The 18,560-nt window shown below is 46.6% G+C and overlaps 1 protein-coding gene across 3 annotated transcripts in view; it reads right to left on the reverse strand.

Annotated features, from left to right (window-relative positions):
• The window catches only part of LHFPL2 (LHFPL tetraspan subfamily member 2), a 145,259-nt gene extending 127,569 nt beyond the window's left edge, over window positions 1–17,690 (reverse strand). The window contains exons 1-2 of one of the 3 annotated variants that reach the window (XM_019728170.3): window positions 17,554–17,690; window positions 3,177–3,255 (exon numbers count right to left, since the gene is read on the reverse strand). The gene's annotated coding sequence lies outside the window, so the exon portion shown is untranslated. Of the gene's footprint in view, window positions 1–3,176; window positions 3,256–17,491 lie in introns of all 3 variants that reach the window. The other 2 variants (XM_088796581.1, XM_019728173.3) reach the window with 2 other exon arrangements.
• Between the last annotated feature and the right edge of the window lie 870 nt (window positions 17,691–18,560).

Raw genomic sequence — 18,560 nt, forward strand, 5'->3', positions numbered from 1 at the left:
CATTTAAAATGCAAGGTATTTACTCTTTATCGTTAAAAGAGACAGAAGAGGAAATTTTTTCACTCTCTTGCCTATTTGGAAAAGTTACTTGTATTAACTAGTCATCCAAAGGATTCCTTCCAACTCAGGTCCATAATCATAAAAAAAAAAAGAAGCTAAGAAACAGGAAACGGTCATTTCTTAACTGAAAGAGGATACGATAGTAATCAAAACAACACCTCCAGTCCTTTTCTAAATTAAAAGCCTAAGATATTCCACTTAAAACCAACTTTTCCTGGAAACAAGAACTTAATAGTTTTCTTTCAAATCAACAACAAAACCCCTGCAGTGAATGGATAAGACAAACCAGCCAGCAAATCACAGCTGACAAGTGACCTGATCAAAGTTAAAAATGGTTCCTAAATGATGCATTGATTGTGCCCTGGAAATGGAAAAACGCACACTCTTCCCACAAATGTCAATACCTGCGTGCGGCTTTACAATGAAACTTGAAAGCCTATTTTGGAGACTTTGCTTCTTCTTTAAGAAAAAAAGATAAAGGTTTCATGCGAAAGAAATCAAAGACATCGAGGGGGGATGTGCCATTTGTATTTGTGTGTGTGTGTGTGTGTGTGTGTATGTGTGTCACCAGCTGCAGTTTGAGTTTTTAGGCATTTCAGCAATAAAGAAAATCACCAGTCAGAAACCAACCTGTTAATGATACTAGAGTCTGAGACCAGCAGGCTGGTTGCTATGCCCGCTAGCTCTGATTGCCCCCAAAAGTCTACCTGGACACACGGTACCCATGCTGGACAGTGTCTCTGGATCAAAGTCAATGCTCCAAAACAGCTGTGTTACACACACACACACAGACACACACACACACCACACATCCTGATACAAATTCTACTGCTTAGGCACTGGCAGTCCCATCTTCAGAAATAGTAAACATTTCATTGAATGAAAGAACAGCACCATATCAGAAGCCCAAGACACAAAGTTCAGAAGCTGCAAGGAAATTCAGGCCCTGTGTCACTTGAAGTCTCTAATTAGGATGACATGGGGAGTCGAGACTCAGGCAGCGAGCTCTGTGACATGTGCCTGAGTGCACCCCTGTATGTGAGAGCCTGCGTGGAGGGGACCAGCTCAGCAACTTGGTGACGTGACCTACCTCATTTTTTTCTAACCTGGTTAGGACTATAAACGGGAAGCACTATGAGAATCAGATCTTTCCTAGAAGCTCAACGAGTTGCTCATTCTTACTAACTGGTAAGCACTCCCCTTGTGTTCAGTACCATGAAGTCCGGAGAGACAACCACCACCGTGCATTCAGCTTCTGCACGGACGGCGCAACACAAGATAGTAGGTAATACCACAAATTCCAAAACCTACTAAAAAAGCGCAAACCCAGTCATATTTTAACATCTGGGCTTTTAAACTTCCATTTATGTTCTTTTTCTAAGTATGACAGACAAACTGGATTCCGTGGAGACTGGAAATTCCTGGGCACAGCTGAAGTCCTCACTCTACCCAGACCTAAGAAACTTAAAGAACAGGCGTAGGGTCAGCTAAGAGTCAAATTTCTTGTACTGCCTTGTCTTTCACTAAATTCTCCTTCAGGCAGCTGCACTGCTGGGCTCAGCTCCAGGTAGAAGAACCCATGGCTTCATGACTGCTTGCACGCGGGACCTCGGCTAGGTTGTAGAAAGCACGTGCAGAAACCAGAAGACAACTTCTTCCTCTCTGCGTTAGTGCTGCGTACACCCAAACAAAGCAATGGACAAGGCTGAAGAATGAGCAGTGGTAATGTCAAAGCAGGATGAGAAAGCAGGAGCAAGCACTTATTCCCCGATGTGAAAGTGGTCTTTGGTTAGCTTTAAGTAAACCCACCCCCCGCCCCCCGCCCCAACCTGGCTTCCATGGACTCAGCCACCCAGCAGTTCCTAAAAGGACCCAGGTCCCATTTGGGCTCCAACAACTCAGGTGAAATACCACCTTGGGCGTTGCTACTCCCAACCCACAGGATGAAGCAAAATGGCGTCAAGCCCATCAGGCTGTCTCTCACAGATCCCAGGATACTAAGAAGTACGGGGAAACTGAAAAGCACTGATTTAAAAGCTTCTTCTTAAAATGATTTAAACCTAACCTGTTTTAAAACGTGCTCAAGCCACTTAGAAATATTTTCATTACCTCTGAGTTGTTAATTGGGAAAGTCTATTGCTCGCTCCCTCACTGCCTATATATTTAGATACGTGTTCGGTCCTAGCGCTGCCCAGGGCTCCCAGGGTGTGGCTGAGGAGTCTCTCTGCCAGGACAGCTAAGAGGGCTGGCTGCTCATGGCTGCGGGCTGTCGTTTAATACATCACTGCTCCATGACCTAGCATCACTTACTACTCAAGAGGAAGACAATGACAGACTCCTAACTTATCCTTTTCAATAGGGGTAAGAATCTACACTCCCATTGACTTAATACATTATGATAAATTCTCAATTATGTGTTGTAATATGAGCAAATAGCCATGTAGTTAATCCAAAAAGGAACTCTACAAATCATTTCATTGGTTTAGGAATACATTATGCTTTTTTTCAGTGTGCCATGGTTTAGTTTACTGGGATATTTCTTTTTCTCAGACAAACATTCATTCATTTATGGAAAGTCTGTTCCATGCCAGCAACCATGCTAGGTGGGAGATGGCAGCAAAAAGAACTCACAGACTAGAGGGGCAAACGTGCACAAACAAGTGAAGCTCACCGTGGCAAGTGCAGTGTGTTGTGTGAGCAGAGAAGCAGTGATTCACTGGAAAACAGGAGAAAAGGCCCTGCTCTGAATAGCCTCTCATTCAGATAGTCTGATAAATAAGTGAAAGTGTGGCTGGGTCTTCAATGAGGAAAAGGAATTCTAAATCAGCAACTCAAATAGAGGAGAGACGGGTGTCCAGCGCAAAGGAAGAGTGTTAGGTGATGAAAAGGCCAGCAGTGCCCAGGAGACAGCCAACCTAGGTAAACATCTTTACTGGATAACTCTCCACAGCGGAAGGGGACCATTTTACATCTTTCTTAGAGGAGATGTTGTCCTACATTTAAGGGTGTTCTTTTTTAATGAATGAGAACTTTGGTTGTTAACAGAGTGCATCGTCATGGCTAGAGTTTTCCCACAACCAACCTGAGCATGAGCAGTCCAGGAAACAACCCCTTACCTGAAATGAGGAAGAGCTTCTTAACCAGATGCAAAGTCACAGGCCGGCTGTGAACTCAAGAGTCTGCTTCCCAGTTTACCTGAAAAACAATAGGAAAGGGCCATTGTGTTAACTTGGAATAGCCAAGCTTTTTAACAGTCCCAGTAGAGACCTGCAGATGATGTCTCTGGCTCCTCGGTCTCAGAGCAGAAAATCTGACCGGCATCACGTGGCCAACGAGTTGGATCAAAGAGACCTGGGTGAGACGGCTGGTGCTATAACTCAGCAGCAGGATAACTGTAAGCCAGGTCCTTAACCTAGTTGTGCCTCAGTTTCCTCACCTGCAATAGCTACCTTACAGAATGATTAAGAAGGCCTTTTACATTCCAGAAACCATGCCATGCCTGCAGACACATGAATGCGGTAAGTTCCCTGTTCTCAGGGCACTGACAGTCCACAAAGACAAGGGAAGTAAACAGGTGGTAATCATGACCTTGATACAGCTGACAGGAACTAAAGTGAGGAAAATACAAGGTGACAGACAGGGAGCTTTTCCAGAGGCACCGGCTGACCCCAGAGAGGTTAAAGGAAGCTCCCCAGAGCACGCGATGGCTAAACTGAGGTCTGACAAGTAGGAGTTGGCCAGACTAAGAGGGCAAGCAAAGAGCATGCCAGACGGAGGGAACAGCAAAATGAAATGAGATACCTCCGAAGCAAGAATAACAGTGAGTGCACAAGTGAAATGAGAACTTCAGAGGCCAAGCAGGAGACAGGCAATAACAGAGCCATAGGTGTAGGTGATCACAAAAGGCCTTGCAGTCATTTTAGGAGGGTTTAGAGTTTATCTTAAGCCCCATGGCAAGCCCATGACGGGTCTTATATAGGAGAGCGTTCTGGTTCAGAAAGCCTTCTGCAACGGCAGAGAGAAGAAAGGATTAGGAGGAGGCGAGGAAAGCCCATCTCGGCTACCCGAAATGCCACGTCTCTGGCCTGCTGTGGAGAGGACCAAGTGAGAAGGTCCTAGGGGAAGAAGACAGTTAGGGTTCCCTCCGGCACTCAGGTGAGCCACTGCTTCTGAACTACAGGCTCCTCCAGGGTTAGGCGATTCCCCCCAGGCAGACACCCCATCAGGAGCAGCCTCCCTGTCCCAACACACCCTCTAAAAGGTGGACGAGTGCCTGGGTATCACAGCAGTCCTCAAAGTGTGGTCCCAGGCAAGCAGCATGAACACCACTTGGGAATGTGTTGGAAATGCAAATGCTTGGCCCATCCCAAACCTAGCTATTCAGAAGCTCTGGGGGGTGGGGAGTGTCCAGCAATGTGTGTTTTTACAAGCCCTCCAGGTGATTCAGACTAAACGGGAGCAGTGCCAGTACTGGGAGGCAGGAGCAGAGTGCTGAGTGCAGAGCTGGCCGGGCTTGATAACCCAACAATGCCTTTGTGCTCAGGCCTCACACGCTATAGGGTCTGTGACGTCCACTTCTGTTTAAAAGCAAATAAACAACGCAGACTTTATCACTGTTCCTGGCCTTGCAAACCCCGGGGTAGAGCGCACGGGCCCACCTTCGTGTGGGGATGTGGTGCTGCAGGAGGATTTCATTTCCCTGAGGCACACCTTATCCTCCTCTGTGACCCTCATTTGTTTCCAGAAGGCAAAGGAAACTCCAGCTTCAGGAAAGAGGACGCACACTTCTCCTTTTAGACAACATCACTCCTCCCACCTAGATACAGAATCTGACCGCCCCAGAAAAGAAACAGAGAGGCCATCCGGAAAGCTCTGTGTGGTTTTATCAGAGGGTCAAGTTTCCTTCTGGAGTGTGGAACAAACTGTGGTTACACAGATACGGACACACAGGAGCCATGAAGTGATTCAGGGTTGAGAAGAGCTCAGTACAGCTGCCTCTCAGAATATCTATCTTCTGTCTATACACAAGATAAAATTACCCCGCCCTGCAAACAAGCATATTTCTGTAAAGAGCAGGCAAATCGTCACATTCTTGCTTATGTTTCTGTAGCTCTTGCTTTTCTTTGTGAAAGGGGGAAAATGGGGTTCAAAACATAATAAAAAGTGTTCAGATCAACACCAATCATGGTGATGCCCTACGTGTCACAACCACACTCATCTGTCAAGGTGTGCCTCTCGTGCCAACACTGCAGCTCAGCTGCAGAACCTCTAACAGGTCAAGAAACTGTGTGGTCCAGGGGCGGTGAGGTCCCTGTACTCCCAGCACACAAATCATGCTTCAGAAATCCCTACTGCCTTCCCTGTGCAGCACCCTATGTCTGCACACCCGTTCTCCAGCCTCCTTACCTGCCCCTATGTGTATGGTGCCCACACCTGAGGGCCTTCACATGTCCCACGTGGCCTATTTGTCCTGCACTCCACACCTTGCTGAGCACACTGAAGACAACGGCTGTTCTGCCACCCCCCCGACCCCCCAGACTGTGAGATCCCTGAGGTGCTTAATAAGCATGCGTTGAATAAACGACTGAATGTACGGACTCATCTAGAATACGTATTTCAGGCCTGGATGCCATCCCCTCACGTTTTCTAGCCCAAATAGGTGCAATGACTCGCCCAAAGCCACAGAGACAACAGTCACACCAGGGGAGGCAGTAGAGATGGTTCTCAATGCTTTTTTGACATTCTGGGGCTGTAGCCCCACCTTTCTTGGGTATCTGTAAACCATTACCACTTGAAGACAAAAGCACTTTATTTGTGATAATAACGGATTCATTTTGTGTGTGTTTTATTTTGCGACCCTGTCCAATAGCAGGCAGGAACATCTTGTGAATCTTAAAATTTAGGACACTAAGCCCAACCTAAGGGCAGAGTGGGGACTCTAGGGGGAGCAGGGGCAGGAAATGGCTGTGGGTGGAGGAGTGGGTCCGTCTTGGTAAAAGTTCCCAGGGACGTCGTTATGTATAACTTCTCTGTCGGTGTGGCCGTACTCAGGTAGCACAGGCAAAGAGAATCTCCCTGTCCATCTCCATGCTGTTCTGCAAAAACACTGTATTGCTCAAACAACCTTTGGCATTGACAGCAGAATATCCAAGTTTAGAGTTTCGTGTTGCCAGCCAGGAGCTGAGAACGCTTGGAAAATGTAAATACTTCTTAGAGATATGAGAGAGAAAGTACGCACTAAATAAAGCACACTTTCTAGGTGGCACGGGTCACAGATGAGTCAAACCCTTCTCCTCAAAACTGACCAGGAAAAGCCCCTCGGTGGAGGAGAGAAGGTTTCAGCTGCTGGCCAAGTTCACCTGTGAAGCAGGAACAGATGCTGGATCATTTCCCAAGCTTCTTTCTCAAAATAAAATAGACTAAAAAAAGAGCAAAATGATCCCGAGTAAAATGATGTTGTTTAATCTTAATTTTCACATATAGATCACCTGGCTTTTCATCACAACTGGTCAAGTATATGCATCATCAAGGATATTACACACACACACACACACACACACACACACACACTATGTGAACAAGAATCCGTTGTGCCCCGTGCCTTCCCAGGTATCCTGGGCTCCTCATGAGCTGCCCCAGACACTTGGTGCCACCAGTGGCCCTCTGTGGCCCTGTCCCCAGCCCCCTCCTTGCACAGTGCCCCATCACCCCATCAAATTCACACCCTTAGCTAGCTGATCTGGAGAAGTATTTTATGAAATTATTCCTGTTAAGGTTAAATAACTAATGTATTGCCTGTCTTATGTGTGTTTACATGTTGAATAAGAGGTTTAAAGAGAAACGTTTCATCTAAATTCCTCTGACGGTAAAATTTTAGGCACAACAGTCAGTGAATTCCACGTTTTGTGTAAGGAGCCCTTTGCACAGCCCTCATCCCATCACACTAACCATTTCCTACTTCATTTGTTTCATAAACTGACTCTGCCCCTACAGGGGGGCTGAGGGGGATCCTGCATTTGTAGAAATGGAGGTTCACGTTGATAACATGATGTGCAAAGTCCAACTCCTCAATCTGTCAATTTGCCTGGATCAGAACCAAATTGTCTGTGGAGAGTGAGGGGCCCTTTATCCATTTCTGGTCAGCATTTACTTAGGAAGGGGGTGTGCATTATCCTTAGTGTCTGAACCAAAGCAGGGGAGGGGATGGGAAAAATTGGCCTCAAGACATTCCGAAGACCTCTGCAGAGGCCCAAAGCTTATAGACTAGTATTTTCAAGAATGCCCAAAAGCACTTAATAATCAGTGTCTGTAAAACCTTCCTAAAAATAACGGCTTCAGAACTGACTTCTTTCACTGTTGACAAAGGACTCTCTGATTTGGTCCCATCCAAGATAAGAGCCTCTCTGTAAGAATAAAAGCATGTGTCAAGATAAAAATGGAAGTGGAGCCAGTGGGACAGAAGCCAGCCTTTACAACCAAGTATCCGAGCGGCCAAGAAAAGAACAGGAAAAGGCACCCCTCACACGCTGCCAGTACCACAGGCTCAAATACAGGGGTTCCTAAACTGGTGTTTCTAAAATCTACCTGATAAGAACCATCTAGATACTTAGTTTAAAACACACGGATTCCCAGGACCCACTCCATGCCTCTAAAGTTAAAACTCCAGGGGTGGGGTCTGAGAATGTATATGTCTAGCCAGCACCCCAGGGGAATGTCAGGCAAGTTTCAGAAATAATGCTCCGAATGAAACAATTGGCAACTTTTTGAAACTCTGTAATCAGATAACTTCCAAGTGATAGGGTATATGAGAAAATGCAGCCTTAACCGGAGGAAGTTAGAGCCTTCTTTATCTAGTGAAAACTATGGACTATAACCAACATGCAATGCAGAAATCAATGTAACTAAATCTTAGCAAAACAAATCCTCTCCTTTTAGCTTAACTGTATACGGCCTGGAAGCTCCTTCCGAACCTCCGTCCTGCCCTAAGGACTGAAGGTAATCCCTGCACAGCTGCTCCTGATGCCGATACAGGCCCGACCTGAAGGAACAGGGCTCAGAGCCCTCAGTCTCACCCCAACAGAGACCAGCCCTAAATGACAGGCAACCGATGCTAAGTCATACCCAACAGATGTCCTCCTGGTGTCAGCCTTTACAAGTTTTAGCCTTCAGCTGACTATTCCATAGTCTTATTCACAGCCCAGCTTTACGTGAGGGCTTGCAACTCCAAAGTGTGGTCCACAGACCCAGCAGCACCAATGCCAGGGGCAGCTTGTTAGAAACCCAGAATCCCAGGCCCCACCCAGGCCTGCTGAATCGGAATCGGCACTGTAACACGAGTCGGGGCAATTCTCGTGTACATTCAAGTTTGAGAAGCCCTGCTTTAAAGCATGGGAAATGCCAATGTGAAACTTTACCCCCACCCATGGAACAACCAGGTCATGAGCCCACCCATTGACACTCCAGACTCCAAGAGGCCTTCTTCCCTCACACTCTTTACTCACATCTTGTCAGTGTTGGTTTGTCTTGGAGCCAAATCACCATCAGCACAACTGAGCCCAATGCGTAGGGAGTTAAAAGGAGGCAGTAAGTACTGATTGTCTCTTACATTCTCATCTGGCTCTTGTACCGGCCTCCCTGAGAAGGCAGGAGTGTGCACCCGTGACCAGAAAGGAGTAGAGACAATCCAAAGTCAAACAATACCATGGAATGCTGGCTCTCCTGGTTCCAGCACAATGTTAATGAGGTCAAGGTCACGGGTATGATTAGCTTCCTCTATATCTTGGCACAGACTCCAACCCTCTGCCCTCTGGCTGCCTATAAAGGCTGACGCATCCTTGGTTACTAAGAGGACTCGGAAAATGACAGGGGAAGACTGAACAGAGAATCACCAGTAAACAACTCAAAAACCTGACGGACTGATGAGCAGAACGCACTGGACAACAGCACTCAGCCCAGAGGGACGGCTGACCGATGACAGATGACCGGGTCAGAACTCAACATTATCTGGATGGCTGAGCAACAACATGCCAGAAGGAGAAAGCTGAAATTTCACACGAAGAAATGGGAAGGCTCATGGTCAAGATTTTAAATATAAAACACACACATATAAGCTAGAGAAAATCTAACTTAATGGCAATTCTTGTTTCAAAACGTTTAAATTTCTTTTTTAAACATGCAAGTTATGTTGACTATGCAGTTGCTAAGAAAGCTAACATATTCTTAGGGTTCCTGAGTCTAGTTTCCAGACCCAGGGAACAGTGGTCGCTAGTTGCATAGCTGATCAGACGATCCTAAATAGTCCCCTGGCCACCTGTCCACACAGGTGGATACACAACCTGTCACATCTTTTCATCATCACCACCACTTGGGTTCTTATTATTCAGTGTGGCCTCTTCACCTGGCTCCAGCTCTTTTTGGCTTTGATTATAGTTTAAACGCTCCACACACCAGCGTCGCTCCCTTTGATACGGCTCTTTCTTTACTAACCAAGAAAAGAACTATATACCTAAACACAAAGTAGGAAAAACATGTAAATAGACAAGATGACCTAAGCATACTCATTTACCAAAAGGCTTCAGCTCAAACTGACCTGCAGTCACCTGTTTAAGCCAGCACACTATGCTACATATTACAGCATGAATCCACGCAGAATCAGTAATTAGGGCCGCAAATTATAAGCTTCTACTACAGAAGAACCCTGAAAGCACTACTGTAAGAACAAGCAAATGACAGAGTATATATATCTGTTTAGACATACTTCTCTATGTAGAAATCATCTTCTAGGAATGGACAGTTAGCCATTAAAAAAAAATGGATGTGATTTTAGATTATTTTTAAAGTCATGAGCCATGTTTTTCTTAAGTATATAGTTCATATACAAATGGTAGGCACTTATTTAAAAAAAAGAAAAGAAAAGAAAAAGACTGCTTACTGCTTTGTAGTTCCAGACTATCCAGTCTGTTGCTTTTATTTTCAGAAATTGTGATCCCTACGGGCAAGAGAAAAAAGGTTTTAAAATGTTAAGAGGTTCTTTGTCCTGCACAAGTGTGTACCATGCACCACTTATCTGAAGATTACATGAGGCTACTGTCTATGCATTTACAGCCGTCCTTAAACAACTGGCTAACTGCCTCAAAACTAGAAAACAATATGTGAAATTCAGCCCAATTGCAGCCTGCCCCAAGAGAAAGGAAGCATGAACTCCAGGTGCCTTTGACAACACAGCTCAGTGTGGAAAGAAAGAAAATGCTGAACAATAGAATCAGTAGAGGAAAAAGAGCCCCCTCTAATTTTCCGGGCATGTAGGGAAGTTGCTGCTAAAGGGATGTTTAAGATTTCGCTGTTGGTTCGCGTTCTACTGAACCCTGAAACAACTTTAAAAAAGAGAAAAAAAATCTAACATGACAGGATAGTACATATTTATTTCAGTACTTCTGATCAATCAGATTTAATTCAGTACTTATCCATCAGACAGATGCTTACACATTTAGATCCAGAACTGAAACACCTCTCAGCTCACACAAGGTTTATGAAAACATAGAAAGGCTCCCACAGTAACGAGCCTGTGCTTCCTCACTGTTTGGAGGAAGCTGCCCCACGCTGGCTTTGGGTCACAGCACCCAGTCCTGGTTCCATCCCCCGAGCCTTCCAGTGTTAGTAACTATATTTATAACAAATACAAATTTCAATTTCTTTTTGAAGACAGGGATCTGTTCATAATGGATGTACCACAGATGTTAGAAGATGTACAGTGTTGTGGCCAGAACTGCTGATACAGTTTTGTACAAAAAAACACAAACCACCAACAACTGCTATGTTTGTTCTGGTTTTAAAACACGAGTAACATGTTACTTACAGAAAATCTGGAAAAAAAAAGAAAAGAAAAAGAAAGAAAACAGCAACCTGTAACCACTAGCCCAAGATAACCAGTTAAAAGTTTAGTCTCCATCCTGCCAGTCTGTCTGTGGCTACGAGTTTTTTTTTCTATGGCATCCCAGTAAAGCTGGCGTGGGTGAGGAGAGGTATTATTGCTGATTACACAGACTGACAATGATTGATAATCCCCACTGCCCTTACCCTAAACCCACAGCAATAAGAGGTATAATGGTTATGCACAAATCTAATAGCATGCCTACAATTCAACAACCATGCATTGGGGTCTCCTATGCACCCTTTTATTTATTCTGCAAGTGAATGAAATTCAAATTAACAGCAATAGTCACTGAGGGCCTTCAAAAGAGAAGGCGGGTAAGCCTTGTTCCTTGTGGACATAAAAACTAAAGGTAGTTTTCCTAGTACAAATTCTCCAGGTGCCTGGTGACAGTCCTCTCCCTGGCTTGCACATGGCTGCCTTCTCGCTGTGTCTTCACAGACAGACCAGGAGAACCCTGACCATCCTCTCAAAGGTGGAAAAAAATGACACTGTGGAGAAAGGGTTGTCAAGCAATTGTCTATAATGACCTGGGAACCACAGATACCCACCAGCATCCAGGGGGCCCTGCTAGTCTGTGCACTTTTAGGAGCAGAGAGATTCAATACAACAGAAGTTCTCAGTTCCACAAACAGGGAGTGCTTTAAAAGGCCACACACTTACTGTAACGACACCTTAGCTTCATACAGCAGCCGGGGCTGCAAATCCTTGCTGTATTACCCTTATGCAGCCAAAAGCCAGGCAACCTGGTTATACCTTGTGAACTATTCTCTGTACATAAGGAAGGCACAAGAAAAGAACTGCTTTTACTGCTGATGTCACCTCAGGAAGTGTTAAACATTGTTTGTTATGAAGCCGTCGAAACCCTCAATGCTCTTCATTCAAGTACTATGACTGGGTACACAGTTCAGTACCTATTATGTTAGAAACCAGGTGAAAATTGTGAAAAGTTAATTTGGTTGCACTGTCCTAAATGGAACCTCAAAACTTCATCTGATATAAACACCTCAGAAGTCTCATTTAATTTTGACTCAAATACTTTTTAAATAGAGTCTATAAAACCACTTCATCAACACACGTGGTATTAAATGAAATTCAGAACAAGGAGGAAAAGTCAAAATACACTGAGGTTCTCCTTTCTTATCTGCCAAGTCTCAAAGGCAAAGTTAGGTGTTTCTCTTGACCTAGCTGATGGTATTACATTTAAACTAAGAAAATATGCAGATAACACATCTCTTTAGCTATGCTCAGTATTTTGTTGATGCACACAAAACTAGTTTACATTCTTAGCAAGTGAAGGTCACCTTACATTCTCTTAAATAAAACATACACCTGTATATAAGCTTGGGCCGCTACAAGACAATACCAGTGGGTGACTTAAAAAACAGACATTTATTTTTCATTCTTCTGGAGGATGGAAGTCCCAGAGCAAGGTCCTCACCAGATTCAATTCCTGGTGAGGACCCTCTTCCTGGCTTGCAGATGGCCACCTTCTCCCTCTGGCAGATAGAGAATGCTGTGGTCTCTCGTCCTCTTATTAAAAGGATAGGAATCCCATCGTAGGGGCTTCACCCTTGTGACCTCATTTAAACCTAATTACCTCCCAAGGCCCCAACTCCAAATACCATCACATGGGGCATTAAGCCTTCAACACGTGAATTTTGAAAGAACACTTTCTGTTCTTAGCACATGTGTGTGTGTGTGTGTGTGTGTGTGTGTGTGTGTGTGGTGGTGGGGTATCAATTTTATCAATTATACATCTTAGCTATTATTATTAGGTTGGTGCAAAGCTAATTGCAGTTTTTGCAGTTATTAACCTTTTAAACTGCAATTACTTTCGCACCAACCTACTAAATATGTTTAGAATCATTCTTCTTAACTATCTCAGTTCAAAACAAAATAAACTGATCTCACCAAGGCTGCAAAATAGCACCAGTAAGTGTCTGGTCATTCAAGGCCAAGATCAGGGGCTTGATTACCCGCAGTTAGGCCTCTTAAAAGGTGAAAGAGAACAATTCAGTCACAAGGACACAGGGTATGCTCACCCTGAGCACGATTTAGTAAACCTCCACAGACCAGGCAACCACCTGCCACTACTATGAAAACCATGCTTTCATCTCTAGCTCCAGACCTCTCTTCCTGCCTGTGTATCCAATTCTGCTGGGTGTCTCCCTTTCTAGAAGCCTCACAATTCAGTTTTGGATTCAGCTGAACTGATTACTCCTCTCCATCTCCCCGAACTGAGGCTCCCCACAGCTGCTCACCTCAGTGAATGGTGTCACCCTGGACTCCCTCAGGCTAAGTGCCCACCTGTGAGATGACGAAGGAAGTGTGGTTAGTCTCTCCAGGACTCTCCCCCACTCCCTCACCAAGTGCCAAGTGACCTTAGGATTCCTGCACTAGCCTCCCAACTCACCTTCTACCCTGTCCCTGGCCTCCTTGTCACCTAGCCCATCTAGTGGCCACCAGTTCTTTCTAAAGCACAATATGATCACGTCATTCACCTGCTGCAAATTCTCCATTTTCCACACAGCTTTCAAGATGAAGGTCAGACTCTCCCGCTCAGCACCCAAGACCTACGCTCTCAGGTACTTCCATGCACAACTCTGCCTCCAGTCCAGGTAACTACTTACTGTCAGTGCCCTTTTCAAGCCTCTAGACTCCAAACATATGTACTATTATTATATCATGCATTACTGTAATTTTAAAAGTAATGAAAAAGAAAAAATAAAACCATGAAGGTGCACGAGGAACCAAGTATCCATTCTTTTCTTTACTCTTTTAGTCACACCTTCTACAGCAAGAGAGTCAAGTGTGTCAAGTGCTAGACCAGACTCTTCCCTGAGCACAGGCTGGGTTTTATAAGTTGATGATCAGATCTGACCTTTGATTCTTTCTTTGCCTTTCTAAGGCTGAGGAGTCTCACCTCTGAGAAAAACTGCTGTTTGTTTTCATGGCACATTAGCTGGTAGTTCTACTCAGCCACAGCTCAGACCGGACACATATTTTTATAAAACACAGAAAGAAACAGGCCCCCCATCCCCCATTCTTTTTCCCTTATCCCTGTGGAAGAACCATAGGACTGACCGCCCCCTGCCACCATCCTCAGCCAGGTCACTTCCCTCTAATCAGGCTGGCTTGTGAAAGAGAAGCTTTTCCAGTACAGGCTCTTCTGAATCAAAAAGGCAGCTTCCAGGGTTTGTGCAGGTCCTTCCTATAGAGGGTTTGCTTTTCCTACTAGAATGTGTGCTCTGTGAGAGGTGCTCTTGGTTCTTGCTGTGTTACCAGAGACCAGAAGAGAGCCTGGCACATGGGAGAATCACCATAGGTATTTGCTGAGTGACGTGATAAAAGAATGGATGATTGGGCAAATACGCATTCCTCCCAAATTAGAAAGGCAATATACAGCACACTGGTAGTTCCCAAGCTCAAAAAACACTGTTTTGCTAAGAATGTCTTTTGTTCACTCTGCTCTTACTATGTTTCCCCAAAAATAAGACCTGGCCGGACCACCAGCTCTGATGCATCTTTTGGAGCAAAAATTAATATAAGTCCAGTCTTATTTTAATATAATATATAATAAAATAATTTTAATATAAGACCGGGTATAATATAATATAATATAATACCAGGTCTTATATTAATTTTTGCTCCAAAAGCCGCATTAGAGCTGATGGTGTGGCTAGGTCTTATTTTTGGGGAAACATGGTAGGTACAATCTTAGTAAAACACGGGACAATGTATCATTAACATCAAGAGATACTTTAAAGTTGCTCTTTTGGAATAAATTCTAGAGATTAGATATTTACTTACTATTTGTATCTTTCTTCAGAGCAGTAGTATTGAGTAAAACATTGCTTTTAGGATTCCCAAGAGAGGCACTCACCATATCCACCACTAAAGTCTTCTTTTGTTTTCCTTAAATACAATTTAGATATTTACTTTAGTGGGACCTGGAACCTGAGAACCTGCCATTGCAAGGGGGCAGTGAGGCCTGGGCTTACAAGCCACTCCTGTGCTCCAGCCTTCAGAGCCACACAGAGCCTACACTACACATTCCCTGGAATGGGAGTCCCAGAAAACGCTGGCAAGGATGGGCCAAAAGGATGCAGCCTGCAAATTCTAGAAAGACCAATTGTTTCTGGGTGTGGACTGCCGGGGCATGGGTATAGCCTCCGGTCAGGGTCTGCCGTAAGCAGCAGTTGCTCACTCTAAAATCAGGTATTCGTGCATTCTGCCTCTTAGAATAGCACTGCTTTTTCCTGGGCATTCGAAATAGTCGACAATCATCATTAACATTTTCTGAGCACTTAGCCAGAGACACCACCCTAAGACCTAAACAAAAGTAATCACAGTTAATCTTCAAGGTGATTCTTTGACTTGAACTCTTATCACCACCATTTTACACACACAGCAACCAAAGCTGCGCAAAATGAAATAACTCGTTCAAGGTTGAGATAGTGGCAGCTCTGGGAACGCCTCAGTCCCAGTTTGGGTCTCCTATTTCTGGTCTCCTACTTTGTCAGTTCTTTGCAATAAAGAAGTTGAGAAGCTGTATACACTGTTCATTAAAAAGAAATCCATACTTTTCCATATAGTTTCTTCTCCTACTATGGACTTTTCCTTCCTGCCCTGCCCAAGCATTATATGCAGTAAAAAACCTCTTTAATTCATCAGTCTACACATTTCTGCAGGCAGGTGCCATCGATTCTGAGCCCATCCACGTGGATGAATAAATAGCATAGATTATTTTCTCCAGAGGCATCACTTTGCTCTCATCTACAAAGATCCTTTTTCCTTCCTATAGACAAATTACTGGTTCATGTATCATGACTGAAATTATATTCAAGAATGTTCATTTGCAGTGTAATTGTTCTTCCTAATTGGCCCTCTCTGAAGACAAATGATTCCCTCTCCCCACTGCCATCATCTCCAGCAACACACCATGTCTTCTTTCTGGCATAAAATGTTTGCTTCACCCTCTGCAAACCACAACCAGCCACACGACCTGCTCTCCATATGACCACTTAGGAAAAATATTATTTTAACATGGGGCTTTATCTGGTATTACTTCAAACTCCTCAAATATTATTTCATCAGAACCAGATTTCTGACAGATTAATAACAAGTCTCTCACAGTATGACAGCAAAAAGAAATGAGAATCTTGGATTTTATTTCGTTTCCCCATCTTTAAAACAGTTACTCTTCCCATTTCTTTTCCCTATCTTTGAAACATTTCATCTCCCCACGAGCATTTGTTCCCTATGAAACTTGAAAAGGAGAAGTTGTTTTAAATGGACCAGTAGGGAAAGAATCAGGAAAAGACAGGAAAAGGCAACACCAAAGAAATGAACAGCGGATCATCGCTTAAACGTGGTAGAAGTGGAGTTCTCGGGCGAGTGGGTGAAGCAAAAGCAACATGCGGCCAATAAATGTCCCTTCAAACTCGGTTACTCAGATTTAACTCCCAGGACGAGGCTCTAACAGCTACAGCTCGCCCTCCTCCTCCCGCCCACACCTCTCCTCCCTTTGGCTCCAACACACACTTGTGCATAGGGGCCGCTTTGCGATTTCAAACAGTTCTACTCTTACATGTGGGTCACTGATAGCAACCTACATGCATGCACACAATTGCAGCAGAGAAAACGGGAAATACAGGAAATGCCCCGGGTGGGAGCGAGGATGGGGGTGGGGGATAAGACTTCGTCTCTACTCCCATTTACTTCCATTGGAACAGCTCACTGATGCTCATGAAACTCATGACCCTCCTGAAATAAGAGAAAAAAATTGAACGGGATTGAAGAAAACCCTTTTGCTTTTCTGAGTTCAAAGAACAGTAGACCTCTGAATGGAAGGGAAAAGAAGGGGGAAAAAACACAAAAAACCTTTGTGCCTAAAAACATTCAGAAACATAGTCTCCACCAGCCCTTCACCCCATCCCATGGGCTCAATCCACCCATCCCAGATGTGGTCTTCCCCACTCCACGCCCACCTCCTCCAGCCCGCACCCCAAATCACTGCGCTGCCCACAAAAATGCAGCCCAAATCTGAGAAGCAGCTGACGTCTGTGGCCGGCGTGACCCACACGCCACAGACCAGGCCCCGCAGGGGCGACCACGGGCGGCCCCTCGGGCGCGGTACCAGGCGCGCGGAGCTGCGCCCAGGACCCGAGAGCCGCGGTGGCTGCGGTCACTCCCGGTCGAAGTTCGCCAGCCGCGGCTGGAGAGCAAGACTCGCGCCGGCTTCCCGGCAAATCGCTGTTCCAGACACAACTTTTTTCCACTTCTGCTGCCGGCGGCCGCGGTAGTGAGAACAGAAGCAGCCTTTCCCTCGCGTTCCCAGCGTCCAACACCCGTCCCGCTGCAGCTCCCCGGCCCAGTCCTCGTCCCTCCCCGCGGGCTCCGTGGGCGCCGGAGCGGAGTTCCCGCGCACGGAGCCAGGTCTCCGCCGGCCGCGACGGTTCCGCCAGCACCCGCGCGGGTGTCCCCCGCCAGCCCCACCTGGCCCTGGGTGCAGCCTCTCCCTCCCGCAGCGCGCACGGGGTCCAGCGGCTCCGACTCACCCGGCCCCGGCTCGGCGTCTCGGAGCCCGCAGCCTTCCCCAAGCCGGGGCTTTCCGTTACGCCTCCTCGCAGCCACCTCTCTGGTCCCGCGGGCAGCTCCGGGAAGGCGGAGGGAGGAGAGAGGGGAGGAGGCGACGAGAGGAGGGGGTGAGGGAGGGGAGGGGAGAGGGTCCACGGGTGGGGGAGGAGGAGCAGGCGAGGCGAGAGCGCCGACCTGGGCCGCCGCCGGGCTAGCACGGAGGGAGGAGAAAGAGGGGCGGGAGCAGAGAAAGAAAGAGGCCGCCAAGCCTCCCCGCCCAGGACCCGGCCCCGCGCCGCTGCCCAGTCACCGTCGCCGCCTCCGTCCGGCTCTCGGGCCGAGCGTGCGGGGGGAGGGGTCGGGGCCCGGGGCTCTCCCGGCGCGGGGCGGGGAGCGGGCGGCGGGCGGACGAGGCTCGGCCTCCGGAGGGGAGTGTGCTGCGGGAACCCGGAGGGTGTGAGCGAAAGGGGATCCCCGGGGGCCTGGGAGCTGGTCACTGCGTCCGTCCGGCGGCGCCTCCCGGAATTCTGCGAGGGTCCCCAGAGTCTCGCCGGGGAACATCGGGGACAGTTTCGAGAAACCGTCTCAAGAGCGCCGAGAGCACAAACGGTGCGGCCGGGGAGGCCCGGAGCGGCGAAGTCGGAGTAGGGGTGAGAGGCCGGACTCCTTTGGCAGAAAGCGGGCCCTGAAGCGACCTGGGCAGTTCCCCAGGCCGGGCCCCAGGGGAAGGACGTCCATCCGGTGGTCCCGGGGAATCCAACAGGGAAGGGTGGGCTGGGGGGCCTGGACCCCCATCTTCGCCTTCCTCTCCCAGAGAGGAGCCTCCGGGCAGAAGTTTCCTTGCCCTGGGAGTCTCTAGGTGAGGAAACTCAGTGCAAACAGTCACAAAGAATATTCGTAAATAGATTGTTTGGGGTCCTGAAACATTCTCCCCTGCATTCAAAATACTGCCGGGATGAATTTCGAAGAAGCTTTAGGGGACAGTCTG

This window comes from Rhinolophus sinicus, chromosome 3, assembly GCF_057876585.1.
Source record: "Rhinolophus sinicus isolate RSI-liver-muscle chromosome 3, RSI-T2T, whole genome shotgun sequence".
NCBI lineage: Eukaryota > Metazoa > Chordata > Mammalia > Chiroptera > Rhinolophidae > Rhinolophus > Rhinolophus sinicus.